General features: G+C 40.2%; 1 long non-coding RNA gene across 1 annotated transcript in view; it reads left to right on the top strand.

Moving 5' to 3' along the window:
- LOC128642588 (uncharacterized) overlaps nt 1-15,692 on the top strand; it is a 42,253-nt gene extending 26,561 nt beyond the window's left edge. The window contains exon 4 of the long non-coding RNA XR_008399690.1: nt 12,910-15,692. This is a non-coding gene — a long non-coding RNA (uncharacterized LOC128642588). The remainder of the gene's footprint in view (nt 1-12,909) is intronic.
- The last annotated feature ends 469 nt before the right edge of the window (nt 15,693-16,161 follow it).

Here is a 16,161-nt window from a genome sequence, read left to right as displayed (position 1 = left end):
TAATTTCATTTGTGTCGTCATTTTTTTTTATATTTTCGCAAATGAGGTTTAATCTATGTCTTTAGCTATTTTTAGCTAGAAGAACTTTATGATTTCAATCTTGGAATGCTAATTTGATTTCTAAATTCCATATTTCTTTTTTTCCAAGGTAATCAATTATTTGGTTCACAATTGGATTCAATTCTTCAACTGTTACTCTGGGCTGCAGATTGAGTTCTAAGGCTAAATATTAAGCTTTTTTTCTTACTAAGGAACGGAATTCTAAATTTCTCTGGTTAAGTGTATCCAGTCCACGGATCATCCATTACTTATGGGATATTCTCCTTCCCAACAGGAAGTTGCAAGAGGATCACCCACAGCAGAGCTGCTATATAGCTCCTCCCCTAACTGTCATATCCAGTCATTCTCTTGCAAGCCTCAACCAAGATGGAGGTCGTAAGAGGAGTGTGGTGTTTTATACTTAGTTTATTCTTCAATCAAAAGTTTGTTATTTTTAAATGGTGCCGGAGTGTACTGTTTATCTCAGGCAGTATTTAGAAGAAGAATCTGCCTGCGTTTTCTATGATCTTAGCAGAAGTAAATAAGATCCATGGTTGTTCTCACATATTCTGAGGAGTGAGGTAACTTCAGAGAGGGAATGGCGTGCAGGTTTTCCTGCAATAAGGTATGTGCAGTTAATATTTTTCTAGGGATGGAATTTGCTAGAAAATGCTGCTGATACCGAACTAATGTAAGTAAAGCCTTAAATGCAGTGATAGCTACTGGTATCAGGCTTATTAATAGAGATGCATACTCTTATAAAAATGTAATATAAAACGTTTGCTGGCATGTTTAATTGTTTTTATATGTATTTGGTGATAAAACTTATTGGGGCCTAGTTTTTTTCCACATGGCTGGCTTGAATTTGGCCTAGAAACAGTTTCCTTAGGCTTTCCACTGTTGTAATATGAGTGGGAGGGGCCTATTTTGCCGTTTTTTTGCACAGCAAAAATTACTGACACAGACATCCAGCTTCTTCCTGCATGATCCAGGACATCTCTGGAGGGCTCAAAAGGCTTCAAAGTCGTTTTTGAGGGAGGTAAAAAGCCACAGCTGAGCTGTGGCAGTTGTTGTGACTGTTTGGAAAAAAAAAAAAAAAGTTTTTGTATTTTATTATTTTTTGGGTATTAAGGGGTTAATCATCCATTTGCAAGTGGGTGCAATGCTCTGCTAACTTGTTACATACACTGTAAAAATTTTGTTAGTGTAACTGCCTTTTTTAAAACCACTAGAAACCTAAATAGCTGCACTATCAGGGTCTATATAGGAGGTGCGCCAATAGAAAACGAAAATATGAGCGTATATAAAATCAATTCTCAAGCCTGTTAGTATTGGGGCATAGATAAAGACCATACGAGATAAACTGTTAAATAATAAATGATTAATAATAGTATAAAAACCTAGATCACAATTTTTTTTTTATATATTTAATAAACCAAAGTCCCAAATCAGAAGAGTGAATATAAATATATATATAAGTCCATAAGAACCATAGACCAGATCCCACGACGTACAGCAGCTCTCTCCAAAGATGGCAGGAAGAAAATACAGTCCTATAAGACAAAAAACGAGAGGCGCTCTTGGTGCAGCAAATTCCAAAAAGGTGCAAATATGATTACACAATATGTATCATGTACTCACAAGTGAAATTGCACAAGCAGTGCAATATCGTGCAGGCCGAAACTTCTGAGCCGTTTGACTGACTCACAGTGGCTGAAGCAGATGGTATCCAGAATGAGGCTCCAATCCTGATACTCGTCACCTCTCCGGAACGCCAACAAAAACCGATCAGTGCTATAGAAATCCAGCACTCGGCTGAGAGTCCAACCAGGTGTTTCACTCAAACAACACCGGAGATAATAAAGGGTCCAGAGCAAGACTTAAAATAACATACACACTTTATTAAAACATATAAAAGTGTTGCTTAGCAACGCGTTTCTCGGCTGAATGCCGTTTCATCAGGCTATCAGCATTCAGCCGAGAAACGCGTTGCTAAGCAACACTTTTATATGTTTTAATAAAGTGTGTATGTTATTTTAAGTCTTGCTCTGGACCCTTTATTATCTCCGGTGTTGTTGGAGTGAAACACCTGGTTGGACTCTCAGCCGAGTGCTGGATTTCTATAGCACTGATCGGTTTTTGTTGGCGTTCCGGAGAGGTGACGAGTATCAGGATTGGAGCCTCATTCTGGATACCATCTGCTTCAGCCACTGTGAGTCAGCCGAACGGCTCAGAAGTTTCGGCCTGCACGATATTGCACTGCTTGTGCAATTTCACTTGTGAGTACATGATACATATTGTGTAATCATATTTGCACCTTTTTGGAATTTGCTGCACCAAGAGCGCCTCTCGTTTTTTGTCTTCTAGGACTGTATTTTCTAACTGCCTTTTTTCACTGTTATTTCAAATTTTGACAAAATTTGTGTTTCTTAAAGGTGCAGTAACGTTTTTTATATTGCTTGTAAACTTGCTTAAAGTGTTTTCCAAGATTGCTAGTCTCATTGCTAGTCTGTTTAAACATGTCTGACACAGAGGAAACTACTTGTTCATTATGTTTGAAAGCCATGGTGGAGCCCCATAGGAGAATGTGTACTAAATGTATTGATTTCACCTTAAACAGTAAAGATCAGTCTTTAAATATAAAAGAAATATCACCAGAAGATTCTGACGAGGGGGAAGTTATGCCGACTAACTCTCCCCACGTGTCAGACCCTTCGCCTCCTGCTCAGGGGATGCACGCTAATATGGCGCCAATTACATTAGGGACGCCCATAGCGATTACCTTGCAGGACATGGCTGCAATCATGAATAATACCCTGTCAGAGGTATTATCCAGGTTGCCTGAATTAAGAGGCAAGCGCGATAGCTCTGGGGTTAGAAGAAATACAGAGCGCGCAGATGCTGTAAGGGCCATGTCTGATACTGCGTCACAATATGCAGATCATGAGGACGGAGAGCTTCAGTCTGTGGGTGACATCTCTGATTCGGGGAATCCTGATTCAGAGATTTCTAATTTTAAATTTAAGCTTGAGAACCTCTGTGTGTTGCTTGGGGAGGTATTAGCTGCTCTGAATGACTGTAACACAGTTGCAGTACCAGAGAAATTGTGTAGGCTGGATAAATACTATGCGGTACCGGTGTGTACTGATGTTTTTCCTATACCTAAAAGGCTTACAGAAATTATTAGCAAGGAGTGGGATAGACCGGGTGTGCCTTTTTCCCCACCTCCTATATTTAGAAAAATGTTTCCAATAGACGCCACTACACGGGACTTATGGCAGACGGTCCCTAAGGTGGAGGGAGCAGTTTCTACTTTAGCAAAGCGTACTACTATCCCGGTTGAGGACAGTTGTGCTTTTTCAGATCCAATGGATAAAAAATTGGAGGGTTACCTTAAAAAAATGTTTATTTAACAAGGTTTTATTTTACAGCCCCTTGCATGCATTGCGCCTGTCACGGCCGCGGCGGCATTCTGGTTTGAGGCCCTGGAAGAGGCCATCCATACAGCTCCATTGACTGAAATTATTGACAAGCTTAGAACACTTAAGCTAGCTAACTCATTTGGTTCTGATGCCATTGTTCATTTGACTAAACTAACGGCTAAGAATTCTGGATTCGCCATCCAAGCGCGTAGGGCGCTATGGCTTAAATCCTGGTCAGCTGACGTGACTTCGAAGTCTAAATTACTCAATATTCCTTTCAAGGGGCAGACCTTATTCGGGCCTGGTTTGAAGGAAATTATTGCTGACATTACTGGAGGTAAGGGAAGGGTCACACCCTTCCTCAGGACAGGGCCAAAGCAAAGGCCAAACAGTCTAATTTTCGTGCCTTTCGAAATTTCAAGGCAGGTGCAGCATCAACTTCCTCCGCTTCAAAACAAGAGGGAACTTTTGCTCAACCTAACCAGTCCTGGAACAAAGGCAAGCAGGCCAGAAAGCCTGCTGCTGCCTATAAGACAGCATGAAGGAACGGCCCCCTATCCGGCGACGGATCTAGTAGGGGGCAGACTCTCTCTCTTTGCCCAGGCGTGGGCAAGAGATGTTCAGGATCCCTGGGCATTGGAGATCATATCTCAGGGATATCTTCTGGACTTCAAAGCTTCCCCTCCACAAGGGAGATTTCATCTTTCAAGGCTATCTGCAAATCAGATAAAGAAAGAGGCATTCCTACGCTGTGTGCAAGACCTCCTAGTTATGGGAGTGATCCATCCAGTTCCGCGGACGGAACAAGGACAGGGTTTTTATTCAAATCTGTTTGTGGTTCCCAAAAAAGAGGGAACCTTCAGACCAATTTTGGATCTAAAGATCTTAAACAAATTCCTCAGAGTTCCATCTTTCAAAATGGAAACTATTCGGACCATCCTACAAATGATCCAAGAAGGTCAGTACATGACCACAGTGGATTTAAAGGATGCCTACCTTCACATACCGATTCACAAAGATCATCATCGGTTTCTAAGGTTTGCCTTTCTAGACAGGCATTACCAATTTGTTGCTCTTCCCTTCGGGTCGGCTACAGCCCCGAGAATCTTTACAAAGGTTCTGGGCTCACTTCTGGCGGTTCTAAGACCGCGAGGCATAGCGGTGGCTCCGTGTCTAGACGACATCCTGATACAGGCGTCAAGCTTTCAAGTTGCCAAGTCTCATACAGAGATAGTTCTGGCATTTCTGAGGTCGCACGGGTGGAAAGTGAACGAGGAAAAGAGTTCTCTATCCCCACTCACAAGAGTCTCCTTCTTAGGGACTCTTATAGATTCTGTAGAAATGAAAATTTACCTGACGGAGTCCAGGTTATCAAAACTTCTAAATGCTTGCCGTGTTCTTCACTCCATTCCGCGCCCTTCGGTAGCTCAGTGTATGGAGGTAATCGGCTTAATGGTAGCGGCAATGGACATAGTGCCATTTGCGCGCCTTCATCTCAGACCGCTGCAATTATGCATGCTGAGTCAGTGGAATGGGGATTTCACAGATTTGTCCCCTCTGCTAAATCTGGATCAAGAGACCAGAGATTCTCTTCTCTGGTGGTTGTCTCAGGTACACCTGTCCAAGGGTATGACCTTTCGCAGGCCAGATTGGACAATTGTAACAACAGATGCCAGCCTTCTAGGTTGGGGTGCAGTCTGGAATTCCCTGAAGGCACAGGGATCGTGGACTCAGGAGGAGAAACTCCTTCCAATAAATATTCTGGAGTTAAGAGCGATATTCAATGCTCTTCTGGCTTGGCCTCAGTTAGCAACACTGAGGTTCATCAGATTTCAGTCGGTCAACGTCACGACTGTGGCTTACATCAACCATCAAGGGGGAACCAGGAGTTCCCTAGCGATGTTAGAAGTCTCAAATATAATTCGCTGGGCAGAGTACCACTCTTGCCACCTGTCAGCAATCCATATCCCAGGCGTGGAGAACTGGGAGGCGGATTTTTTAAGTCGTCAGACTTTCCATCCGGGGGAGTGGGAACTCCATCCGGAGGTGTTTGCTCAGTTGATTCATCGTTGGGGCAAACCAGAGTTGGATCTCATGACGTCTCGCCAGAACGCCAAGCTTCCTTGTTACGGATCCAGGTCCAGGGACCCAGAAGCGACGCTGATAGATGCTCTAGCAGCGCCTTGGTTCTTCAACCTGGCTTATGTGTTTCCACCATTTCCTCTGCTCCCTCGACTGATTGCCAAAATCAAACAGGAGAGAGCATTGGTGATTCTGATAGCACCTGCGTGGCCACACAGGACTTGGTATGCAGACCTAGTGGACATGTCATCCTTTCCACCATGGACTCTGCCTCTAAGACAGGACCTTCTGATACAAGGTCCTTTCAATCATCCAAATCTAATTTCTCTGAGACTGACTGCATGGAGATTGAACGCTTGATTCTATCAAAGCGTGGCTTCTCCGAGTCAGTCATTGATACTTTAATACAGGCACGAAAGCCTGTTACCAGGAAAATCTACCACAAGATATGGAGTAAATATCTTTATTGGTGTGAATCCAAGAATTACTCATGGAGTAAGGTTAGGATTCCTAGAATATTGTCTTTTCTCCAAGAGGGCTTGGACAAAGGATTCTCAGCTAGTTCCTTAAAGGGACAGATTTCTGCTCTGTCTATTCTTTTGCACAAGCGTCTGGCAGAGGTTCCAGACGTCCAGGCATTTTGCCAGGCTTTGGTTAGAATTAAGCCTGTGTTTAAACCTGTTGCTCCCCCGTGGAGCTTAAACTTGGTTCTTAAAGTTCTTCAAGGAGGTCCGTTGGAACCCCTTCATTCCATTGATATTAAACTTTTATCTTGGAAAGTTCTGTTTTTGATGGCTATTTCCTCGGCTCGGAGAGTCTCTGAGCTATCTGCCTTACAATGTGATTCTCCTTATCTGATTTTTCATGCAGATAAGGTAGTCCTGCGTACCAAACCTGGGTTTTTACCTAAGGTGGTTTCTAACAAGAATATCAATCAAGAGATTGTTGTTCCATCATTGTGTCCTAATCCTTCTTCAAAGAAGGAACGTCTTTTACATAATCTGGACGTAGTCCGTGCCTTGAAGTTTTACTTACAAGCTACTAAAGATTTTCGTCAAACATCTACCCTGTTTGTCGTTTACTCTGGACAGAGGAGAGGTCAAAAAGCTTCGGCAACCTCTCTTTCCTTTTGGCTTCGGAGCATAATACGCCTAGTCTATGAGACTGCTGGACAGCAGCCCCCTGAAAGAATTACAGCTCATTCTACTAGAGCTGTGGCTTCCACCTGGGCCTTTAAAAATGAGGCCTCTGTTGAACAGATTTGCAAGGCCGCGACTTGGTCTTCGCTTCACACTTTTTCCAAATTTTACAAATGTGATACTTTTGCTTCTTCGGAGGCTGTTTTTGGGAGAAAGGTTCTTCAGGCAGTGGTTCCTTTCCGCTTAATCCTGCCTTGTCCCTCCCATCATCCGTGTACTTTAGCTTTGGTATTGGTATCCCATAAGTAATGGATGATCCGTGGACTGGATACACTTAATAAGAGAAAACATAATTTATGCTTACATGATAAATTTATTTCTCTTGTGGTGTATCCAGTCCACGGCCCGCCCTGTCCTTTTTAGGCAGGTCTAAATTTTAATTAAACTACAGTCACCACTGCACCCTATGGTTTCTCCTTTCTCTGTTTGTTTTCAGTCGAATGACTGGATATGACAGTTAGGGGAGGAGCTATATAGCAGCTCTGCTGTGGGTGATCCTCTTGCAACTTCCTGTTGGGAAGGAGAATATCCCATAAGTAATGGATGATCCGTGGACTGGATACACCACAAGAGAAATAAATTTATCAGGTAAGCATAAATTATGTTTCTTCCCCAAGTAACATGTTTATAATTGGAAATTTTCTTCATTCAATTTAAGCCATTTTAAAAAAAGCAAAGTCAGCTCCCCAAATTATTCCAGCTTAGCTGGTAAGGGGCAGGTTAAGACTTTTTTTAATAAATTTGTTTGGTTCAATTCGGTCCAAAACTTCTTAGATTTGGATACAGAATAGGATTCAGATTAAAACCGTCTGTGAGAAGTATTTTTTCTCTCTCTAACATATTCCAGCTATTCCAGTAAGGCTCACACTTTCCTGAAGTGTGTTTCAGTCCTATATGTATTGGGTACTTGTGAAGCGTGGCTGGTCACCCGTTGGGGCTCAAGGCGCTGCTCAGACCTGGAGTTTTCTGGGGTATTTATACCAGTTCCTTTTTAGGAACAGGATTTGGGGGTTTTATTCAAAACTATTCGTTATTTCAAAGATAGAAAATCTTTTTGTATTGTCATATAAGTATACCATCTTTTAGAATTGAGTTTATATGGTCTATTCTGCCTTTTTTGGTCAGTAATGGCATTGTTTGTTCACAATAGATACAATAGATGCATATCTTCTGTTTTCATTCAGATTATTTTCATTTTCTGAGATTCTTTTTTTTTAACAAGCATTATCAATTTGTTGCTTTTCCTTGGTCTAGCGACAGCTCTAAGAATCTTTTCAAGGTTTTCAGTGTTTCCTTTTTGGACGGTCTTGTGGTACTGGCTCAGTCTTTTCGTTCTGCAGAATCTCATACGATTCAACTTTTGTTGTTTCTTCAAGACTTGGTTAGAGGATTTTTTTATCAAAAGCTCTTTGATTCCTCAGACAAGGGTCACCTTTTTTTTAGGTTTCCAGATAGATTGTGTCAATGTCTTTGTTTCTAGCGGACAAGTGGCAATTTTATTGGGTTCCGTTTGTCGGAACCTTCAGTCTCTATTATTTCCTTCAGTTGCTATATGCACGGAAGTTTTTGGTATTATGGCTGCAGCATTGGATTCGATTCCCTTTGCTCATTTTCATAAGAAACCTTTCCAGTTTTTTATACTGAATTAATGGTGCAGGGATTCGAGGATATCACTTTTTATGTCCTTGAATCTCAATGTTTAACTATCTTTGATTTGTTGGTTAGATCACCATCATATAATTCTACGGGTCTCTTCGGTTCATTCAACCTGGACCATGTTCACTACAGATGCGAGTCTTTTAGGTTGGAAGGCTGTCTGGTGATCTCTGTCAGCATAAGGGGTTTGGAAATCTCAGGAGGCGAGATTACCAATCAATATTTTGGAACTCCATGCATATTTCAGAGTTCTTCAGTTTTGGCTTCTTTTTGAAGAAAGAGACGTTTGTTTTTCAGACAGACAATGTCACAACTGTGGCATATGTCACTCATCAGGGTGGGACTCTCAGTTCTTAGGCTGTGAAAGAAGTATCTCGGATACTTGCTTGGACTAAATCCAGCTTCTGTCTAATTTCTGCGGTCCATTTCCCAGGTATAGACAATTGGGAAACGGATTATCTCTGTTAATCAAGCTTTACATCCGGGAGAATGGTCTTTACCTAGATGTGTTTTTTCAAATTGTTCAGATGTGTGGGCTTCCAGAAACAGATCTGATGGCATCCCATCTAAACAAGGAACTTCCCAGGGGCCTATTCAGGTCCGGGGATCCTCTGGCGGAAGCAGTGTATGCATTGACACTTCCTTGGAGTTATCAATCTGCCTATATTTTTTTAACCTCTGGTTCTTCTTTTTAGAGTGATTTTCAAAATCATCAGGGAGCAATCTTTTGTGTTGCTGGTGGCTCCAGTATGGCCACACAGGTTTTGGTATATGGTTTTTGTTCGGATGTCCAGTTGCCAATCTTGGTCACTTCCATTAAGGCCAGACCTTATATCTTAACATTCATTTTTTCCATCAGGAACTCAAATTATTAATTTGATGGTATGGAGTTTTAACGCTTAGTACTTAGTCATAGAAGTTCTTTGACTCAGTGATTAATACTATGTTGCAGGCTCGTAAATCTGTGTCTAGTAAGATTTATTATCGAGTTTGAAAGATTTACATCTCTTGATGCTCTTTTCATAAATTCTCTTGGCATTCTTTTAGAATTCCTAGGTTTTTATAGTTTTCTTCAGGATGGTTTAGATAAGGGGTTTTATCTGCAAGTTCCTTGCAAGGACAAATCTCTGCTTTTTCTGTGCTGTTTTCATAGAAAAATTTGCTAATCTTTCTGTTATTCATTGTTTTGTTCAGGCTTTGGTTTGTATCAAGTCTGTCATTTAAGCCAATTTCTCCTCTTTGGAGTCTTAATTTGGTTCTGAGGGCTTTACAGGCTCTTCCGATTGAGCATATGCTTTCTTTGGACATTTTAATTACTTTCTTGGAAAGTATTGTTTCTTTAGACATCTCTTCAGCTAGTTCAGTTTTTGAGTTATCTGCTCTTTCTTGTGAGTCTCCTTTTTCTGATTTTTCATCAGGATAAGGTGGTTTTACTGTCTTCTTTTAAATTTTTTCCTAAAGTTGTGAATTTTAACAACATTAGTAGAGTAATTATTGTCTCTTCCTTGTGTCCTAATACTAAGAAATCTTTGGAGAGATTCTTACATTCTTTGGATGTGGTAAGAGTTTTGAAATTATGTTGAAGCTATTCAGATTTCAGAAAGACTTCTAGTCTATTTGTTATCTTTTCTGGTTTTAGGAAAGGTCAGAAGGCTTCTGCCATTTCTTTGGCTTCTTGGTTAAGCTTTTTGCTTCATCTTGCTTATTTGCAGTTGGGTTAATCCCCGCCTCAGAGGATTACGACTCATTCTACTAGGTCAGTTTATACTTCCTGGATTTTTAAGAATGAAGCTTCTGTTGATCAGATTTGCAAAGCAATGACTTGGTCTTCTTTGCATACTTTTACTAAATTCTACCATTTTGATGTTTTCTCTTCTTCAGAAGCAGTTTTTGGTAGAATAGTACTTCAGGCAGCTGTTTCAGTTTGATTCTTCTGCTTATAACTTCAGTTTTTTTCATTATAAAAATTGAAACTTTTTGATTTGGGTAGTGGATTAATTTTTCAGCGGAATTGGTCGTCTTATTATTTTATCCCTCCCTCTCTAGTGACTCTTGCGTGGAAGTTCCACATCTTGGGTATCTGCTATCCCATACGTCACTAGCTCATGGACTCTTGCTAATTACATGAAAGAAAACATAATTTATGTACGAACTTACCTGATAAATTCATTTCTTTCATATTAGCAAGAGTCCATGAGGCCCACCCTTTTTTGTCTTGGTTATAATTTTTTTGTATAAAGCACAATTATTCCAATTCCTTATTTTTGATGCTTTCGCTCCTTTCTTATCACCCCACTTCTTGGCTATTCGTTAAACTGAATTGTGGGTGTGGTGAGGGGTGTATTTATAGGCATTTTGAGGTTTGGGAAACTTTGCCCCTCCTGGTAGGAATGTATATCCCATACGTCACTAGCTCATGGACTCTTGCTAATATAAAAGAAATGAATTTATCAGGTAAGTTCTTACATAAATTATGTTTTTACACCATAAAATGTAGCACCCCCTGCTGGATCTGCAGCACCTCTGTCAGTCACATACCCACATCAGACCTTAGATAAGAACCCTGGCCCTGCAGCCCCTCTGTCAGTCACATACCCACATCAGACATTAGATCACACTTCTGGCTCTGCAGCCCCTCTGTCAGTCACCTCAGATACAATACCTTGCCCTGCAGGCCCTCTGTCAATCACATACCCACATCAGATATCAGATATGACCCTGGTCTTACAGCCCCTATCGGCCACATACCCACATCAGATATCAGATATGACCCTGGTCTTATAGCCCATATATCAGCCACAGGTAAACATCTAAGATCCCTGGTCCTACAACCCTTCTGTCACACCCATGTAAATATCAAACATCACATAAGACCCCTGGGTCTACCGCCCCATGATATCACCAGTATGACCTCATTAGACATTAGTTAAGGCCTCTAGCCCTGCAGCCCATATGTGAGCCACATCTTCTCATTAGAAATCAGAGAAGATTCCTGATCCTATACACCTTTTGTCAACCACATAACCACATAATGACTCTTTTCACAGCCTGGCCCTGCAAACCTGTTGTCAACCTAATTTCTACAGAATTCACATTGGACTCATGGCCCTGCAGGCACCTACTTAAATGAGACATCTGTGTCTCAAGCTGTCCTTTTCACATCATTCCTGGGACAATCAGATGATGTGTCTTCTCGCTTGAGAAAAAGTATATCTGCTCTTCCAAATGAGTGATGATATTTGTGATTTTTTTACAGTGTGAGTACACTTTATTACTCTATACCTTCTCACCAACCACGTAATATCTGAGAGAGAATATTTTTCTATATTAAACAAGTGGTTTTACAGGTATTTAAGTTTAGTTGTGGCTTAGGAAAGGCACAGTTCCAGAATCTCCACTTGTATTACTCTAATATCAATGTCTTATGAATTTGAACCATATTGCCCACAGAATCATCATAGGATCACATGACACCTAAATGGAAGAGATGATTCCATTGAGCAATTATATCTCTTTTTTCTTTTTACTATTATCCAGATAGTCCAGTTCCAGACCTGTAAAAGTCTACAGCACCTGTGCACTCAGCCACCAAAGAACAATGATTTTGTAATAGATATATATATTTTTTTTTTTGTGATGCTGGATACTAATGTGATATATTGTTTGTTTCATTTGCTTCATTCTCTTGTTATCCATTGCTGAAGGAACAGCATTGCACTACTGACAGGAAGCTGAACACATCTAGTTAGCCAATCACAAGAGACAAATGCGTGCAGGCACCAATCAGCAGCAGCTCCCACTGGTGCATGATATGTGCATATTATTTTTCAACAAGGTATACTAAGAGAACGAAGCACATTTAAAAATAGAAGTGAATTTAAAAGGGTCTTAAAATTACATGTTCTATCTGAATCATGCAAGTTTAATTTTGACTTTACTATCCCTTTTAAGCAACATATTACTATATTAAGATGGAGCAAAAAAAGTCTATATACCTAACAGGTGCTTTGGTTTAGAGTCTATATACCTAACAGGTGCTTTGGTTTAGAGAATAGTAAAAGGTATAGCTAGGTTTGCCACCTTTTCTGGGGGGAAAAATACTGGCCTTGCTCATTAGCATAAATTGGCATAAATAATTATACAGCATAAATTAGGAACTAAAGCTTCTCGGAATATTTAAAATAATCATTGGTTTAGAATTATATTCTAACACACAGAAGAATTTTCACCATGATGCCATCTTCTATTTCTATATTTAATTTTTATTTTCAACTTTAACCTGAACCTTAAAAATACCATGTCAGTGAAATACCAGCTGGGGATCTAACCTTACGTATAGCTAATGATCTTTATAACCAGCTGTATTTATTTCAGATAACAAATATGTTAAATAGCTTTTTTAGTCAGTAATAAGATAACATATAGTATTACTTTATAGAACAAGAGATAATTAATCAATTGTATTTGTTGTCTGGGATTTGTCCTAATAACCTTACCATCTTTTCCCCCAGAGTTCAAATCCTAGTGAAGCAACTGCTGAAGAAATAGTAGAGGGAGTTAGTGAATGAAGCTCTTCCATGGTGTGGTTATCACTGACATCATCTCTTTGTCCTGAGCCTTTTCCAGCCAACGACTGCTCCAGTTAACTAGAGAGGAACCAAATCCAAGACAAGTAGGGGGTGTGGCTAAGCAGTGGCCATGATCGGTCGCACTTCATGAAGCTCTCCTTGTTAATTCACTATCTACTCAAGAGGATAAACCCTACCTTACCCCATTTTTGTGTTAAGTCATATTATACTGGGGTTAACCTGGCATGCTGTGATTATTTTATTTGGACTCCCTGAGATCTGATTTAGCCCGTTGGAAACACAGGCTGAGGCCCTCACACAACACCTAATCCCCCCTTCCCTGGCCGCCCGGGTAAGAGCGGTGATAGTCCTGCTGAAAATCTGAGACCATTCTATTTACTTCAATCTGAATATGGAAGGCACTGCTTATAAAGCTAGATCAGCAGATGCAGGGCAGCTTTCACAATCTCAAGCACTCCATCAGAGACCCATGTAGAGAGGAGGATACTACCATACTTAAGATGACGGAGAGGGCAGATGTCACCATGCAGCACATGGAACCTCAAGTCACTGCCAATAACCTCTATCCCTCGACAGTTAATAATCATTACTGCTTACTACAGTCTTGCGAGACAGAAGAGGAGCAAACTCTGCTCAAGAGTGAACCTAGGGATCCTTATCCCATAGCTGGATCAACCATCGTCACAAAACAGAGGAGTACTTAAGCAGAATTTACACTAGCTGGAACTCAGGATGGTGCGGCGAGCCTCCTGATAAGTAATATCAACATAACTGAAGTCTTGAGCGCACACAGTCAGGCTCAAGCTGAGCTGGGAGAGCGAGAAGAAACCCAACATAAATGTGGTAACTTTAAGAACAAAATAGTACAGGACGTGGGATGCATGTTAGTTTCGGCCCACTGCCCTATTGCAATCTCAGCATACTGAAACTATTTGTACAGTGGCAGTACATATCCCAACCGTTCAAGACTATACCGCAGCTCCCCTACATACAACTTGTGAACCAGGTTGAGGTCTCTGGAGTGGGTTAAGCATAGACAGTTACTTCATAAAACTCATTTCAGTTGTATGGTCTCATTTAGACTTCAAGCTGTTCTGTTCTATGGAGTCGTGAGACCTTTACAATATCCGATGTCTCGGGGCACATAGTTTGATTTGACTTGTTATTTGTTATACACCATGTTTGAATTTCTGAGCTATGCTACCTCAGTTCTTGTTTAAATCTACTTGCAAATGTTTTTACAGCCATGGATATTAGTACATCATTTTTTCCTTGCTTAGACCTCTTGGCATTTGAAGTAGCAGCACTGTCTAATACAACTTACATAACTGTTAGTAATTATACTGTTTAGCCCTTTCTGTTATATTAATAGATAGTTAAATATCCTCCTCTTTTATAAAACCTATTTTAACTATGCGGTCTCATATAGACTTACCGCTATATTATTATTCTGCGCATTTGAGAGACAGTCGTAATACCCACTATCTCAGGCCATATAGTTTAACTATTTTCTCATGTGTGGAATACTGAGCTATACTGCCCCAGTTTTTGTTCATATATTTATGCAAACATTTCTACTGCTATGAAGGTAGGCACATAATTATTCTTTACTTAGACCACTTTGTATTTGACCGAGCTGCGCTCTCTAATACATCTGATATAATTGTCAGTAGCTAATTGTGTTAGCCCTCCCTGCTATAGATCTGGAATATTGTTTAATATTCAAATATCCCCCTTACGCACCCAATCTGTGTAGTTTCGTCTTTTGCTACAAGCAGATACTAAATCCCTCTGCAGACAAGTAGAACTGATATACGTATACTTAGTGAATAACTACTTAGGTATCAGTATAATACATTTGTTACAACTAGGCCCAGTGTTTATATCAGGTTCTCACTGTTTGATAGTTTTACTATAAACATGTAATTAAGACATACTAAGTATTTTGTAATGATCCTCCTTATTTATAGCCTCCTAGACGGGGCCTTGATATCCTACTAGAGATCTGCATGTGACTCGTGCCTTGGCAAAAGGGTAGTTATAACCAGAACCAAAAACAAGGGGATTGATACAAAAAAATACACTTTTGATTAAGTGACCTCTCTTTAACATGTCCCAACTTAAAGGGACAGTCTACACCAGAATTTTTATTGTTTTAAAAGATAGATAATCCCTTTATTACCCATTCCCCAGTTTTGCATAACCAATACTGTTATATTAATATACTTTTAACCTCTGTGATTATCTTGTATCTAAGCCTCTGCAAACTGCCCCTTTATTTCAGTTCTTTTGACAGACTTGCAGTTTAGCCAATCAGTGCCTGCTCCCAGATAACTTCAAGTGCACAAGCACAGTGTTATCTATATGAAATACATGAACTAACACCCTCTAGTGGTGAAAAACTGTTAAAATGCATTCTGAAAATAGGTGGCCTTCAAGTTCTAAGAAATTAGCATATGAACCTCCTAGGTTAAGCTTTCAACTAAGAATACCAAGAGAACAAAGCAAAATTGGTGATAAAAGTAAATTGGAAAATTATTTAAAATTACATGCTCTATCTGAATCATGAAAGTTTATTTTGGCCTAGACTGACCCTTTAATCATAGCTTGTATATAGTATAGTATTATATACATGTTCAAAACTCCCTAGACTCCTCATGAGTGGTACTCTTTTATTATTATTTCTTCTGTTATGTGTGATCAGTCCACGGGTCATCATTACTTCTGGGATATAACTCCTCCCCAACAGGAAATGCAAGAGGATTCACCCAGCAGAGCTGCATATAGCTCCTCCCCTCTACGTCAGTCCCAGTCATTCTCTTGCACCCAACGACTAGATAGGATGTGTGAGAGGACTATGGTGATTATACTTAGTTTTTATGACTTCAATCAAAAGTTTGTTATTTTAAAATAGCACCGGAGCGTGTTATTACTTCTCTGGCAGAGTTTGAGGAAGAATCTGTCAGAGTTTTTTACTATGATTTTAACCGGAGTAGTTAAGATCATATTGCTGTTCTCGGCCATCTGAGGGAGGTAAAGGCTTCAGATCAGGGGACAGCGGGCAGATGAATCTGCATTGAGGTATGTAGCAGTTTTTATTTTCTGAATGGAATTGATGAGAAAATCCTGCCATACCGTTAAAATGACATGTATGTATACACTTCAGTATTCTGG

Source organism: Bombina bombina, chromosome 12 (assembly GCF_027579735.1).
Source record: "Bombina bombina isolate aBomBom1 chromosome 12, aBomBom1.pri, whole genome shotgun sequence".
Classification (NCBI taxonomy): domain Eukaryota; kingdom Metazoa; phylum Chordata; class Amphibia; order Anura; family Bombinatoridae; genus Bombina; species Bombina bombina.
The sequence above is the reverse complement of the archived record's forward strand: the minus strand, read 5'-3'. Positions and strand labels throughout refer to the sequence as shown.